Here is a 3393-nt window from a genome sequence, read left to right as displayed (position 1 = left end):
AATTAGGAGGTATACCCAACTGTTTTGGGTGTCCTATGAACATGCATTTTATCCGCTTTGGGTTCGAGCTTATCAACCTGAAACTTTTTCACATAAGCGTCGCAGCCCCAAACCTTTAAGAAATGACAGCATAGGTTTCTCTAAACCGGTGTCATCTCAACGGAATTACGTGGTACCCTATTAAAGTGAGTGCGGATGTCTCTAATGCCTAACCCATGAACGATAGTGGTAATTCGATAAGAGACATCATGGTACCCACCATATCCAATAGGGTGCAACTATGATGTTCGGACACACCATCACACTATGGTGTTCTAGGCAGTATTAATTGTAAAACAATTTCCACAATGTCTTAATTGCGTGCCAAAACTCGTAACTCAGATATTCATCTCTATGATCATATCATAGACATTTTATCCTCTTGTCACAATGATCTTCTACTTCACTCTGAAATTACTTGAACCATTCAATAATTCAGACTTGTGTTTCATCAAGAAAATATTCTCAACATCTACTCGAATCATCTGTGAAGTAAGAACATAACGATATTCCACTGCATGCCTCAGCACTCATTGGACTGCACACATCAAAATGTATTACTTCCAACAAGTTGCTTTCTTGTTCCATTTTACTGAAAACGAGGCTTTCAGTCATCTTGCCCATGTGGTATGATTTGCATGTCTCAAGTGATTCAAATCAAGTGAGTCCAAACGGTCCATTTGCATGGAGTTTCTTCATGCATATACACTAATAGACATGGTTCGCATGTCTCAAACTTTTCAAAAATGAGTGAGTCCAAAGATCCATCAACATGGAGCTTCTTCATGCGTTTTATACTGATATGACTTAAGTGGCAGTGCCACAAGTAGGTGGTACTATCATTACTATCTTTTGGCATGAACATGTGTATCACTACGATCGAGATTCAATAAACCATTCATTTCAGGTGTAAGACCATTGAAGGTATTATGCAAATAAACAGAGTAACCATTATTCTCTTTAAATGAATAACCGTATCCAATCATGTCTATGCTCAACGCAAACACCAATCTCGATGGTAGAGGGAGCGTACGATATTTGATCAACCTTGGAAATACTTCCAACACATATCGTCATCTCACCTTTAGCTAGTCTCCGTTTATTCCGTAGCTTTTATTTCGAGTTACTAACACTTAGCAACTGAACCGGTATCTAATACCCTGGTGCTACTAGGAGTACTAGTAAAGTACACATTAACACAATGTATATCCAATATACTTCTATCGACCTTGCCAGCCTTCTCATCTACCAAGTATCTAGGGTAATTCTGCTCCAGTGGCTGTTCCCCTTATTACAGAAGCACTTAGTCTCGGGTTTGGGTTCAACCCTGGGTTTCTTCACTAGAGCAGCAGCTGATTTGTTGTTCCATGAAGTATCCCTTTCTTGCCCTTGCCCTTCTTGAAACTAGTGGTTTCACCAACCATCAACAATTGATGCTCCTTCTTGATTTCTACTTTCGCGGTGTCAAACATCACGAATATCTCAAGGATCATCATATCTATCCCTGATTTGTTATAGTTCATCACAAAGCTCTAGCAGCTTGGTGGTAATGACTTTGGAGAAACATCACTATCTGGAAGATCAACTCCCACTCGATTCAAGTGATTGTTGCACTCAGACAATCTGAGCACAAGCTCAACAATTGAGCTTTTCTCCCTTAGTTTGCAGGTTAAGAAAATCATCGGAGGTCTTATACCTCTTGACGTGGGCACGAGCCTGAAATCCCAATTTCAGCCCTCGAAAACATCTCATATGTTCCGCGACGTTTCGAAAAACGTCTTTGGTGCCTCAACTCTAAACCGTTTAACTGAACTATCACGTAGTTATCAAAACGTGTATGTCCGATGTTCGCAACATCCACAAACGACATTTGGGGTTCGACACACTGAGCAGTGCATTAAGGACATAAGCTTTCTACTGTCCGCATAATTGCTACTTTCAACTTTCAACTATATTTTCTCTAGGAACATATCTAAAACAGTAGAACTAAAGCGCGAGCTACGACATAATTTGCAAAAAGTCTTTTGACTATGTTCAAGATAATTAAGTTCATCTTATGAACTGCCACTCAGATAGACATCCCTCTGGTCATCTAAGTGATTACATGATCCGAGTCAACTAGGCCGTGTCCGATCATCACGTGAGACGGACTAGTCATCATCGGTGAACATCTTCATGTTGATCGTATCTACTATACGACTCATGCTCGACCTTTCGGTCTCCGTGTTCCGAGGCCATGTCTGTACATGCTAGGCTCGTCAAGTTAACCCTAAGTGTTTTTGCGTGTGTAAATCTGTCTTACACCCGTTGTATGTGAACGTAAGAATCCATCACACCCGATCATCACGTGGTGCTTAGAAGCGATGAACTGTAGCAACGGTGCACAGTTAGGGGAGAACACTTATTGAAATTGTTGGAAGGGATCATCTTATTTACTACCGTCGTTCTAAGCAAACAAGATGCATAAACATAATAAACATCACATGCAATTATATAGTAGTGACATGATATGGCCAATATCATATAGCTCCATTGATCTCCATCTTCGGGGCTCCATGATCATCATCGTCACCGGCATGACACCATGATCTCCATCATCGTGTCTTCATGAAGTTGTCATGCCAACGACTACTTCTACTTATATGGCTAACGCGTTTAGCAATAAAGTAAAGTAATTTACATGGCGTTCTTTAATGACACACAGGTCATACAATAAATAAAGACAACTCCTATGGCTCCTGCCGGTTGTCATACTCATCGACATGCAAGTCGTGAATCCTATTACAAGAACATGATCAATCTCATACATCACATATATTCATCACATTCTTCTTGGCCATATCACATCACATAGCATACCCTGCAAAAACAAGTTAGACGTCCTCTAGTTGTTGTTTGCATGTTTTACGTGGCTGCTATGGGTTTCTAGCAAGAACGTTTCTTACCTACGCAAAACCACAACGTGATATGTCAATTGCTATTTACCCTTCATAAGGACCCTTTTCATCGAATCCGTTCCGACTAAAGTGGGAGAGACTGGCACCCGCTAGCCACCTTATGCAACAAGTGCATGTCAATCGGTGGAACCTGTCTCACGTAAGAGTATGTGTAAGGTCGGTCCGGGCCGCTTCATCCCACAATACCGTCAAAACAAGATTGGACTAGTAACGGTAAGCATATTGAACAAAATCAACGCCCACAACTACTTTGTGTTCTACTCGTGCAAAGAATCTACGCAATAGACCTAGCTCATGATGCCACTGTTGGGGAACGTAGCAGAAATTCAAAATTTTCCTACGTGTCACCAAGATCTATCTATGGAGAAACTAGCAACGAGGGAAGGAGAGTGCATCT

Source organism: Triticum aestivum, chromosome 2A, assembly GCF_018294505.1.
Source record: "Triticum aestivum cultivar Chinese Spring chromosome 2A, IWGSC CS RefSeq v2.1, whole genome shotgun sequence".
NCBI classification, from domain to species: domain Eukaryota; kingdom Viridiplantae; phylum Streptophyta; class Magnoliopsida; order Poales; family Poaceae; genus Triticum; species Triticum aestivum.
The sequence above is the reverse complement of the archived record's forward strand: the minus strand, read 5'-3'. Positions refer to the sequence as shown.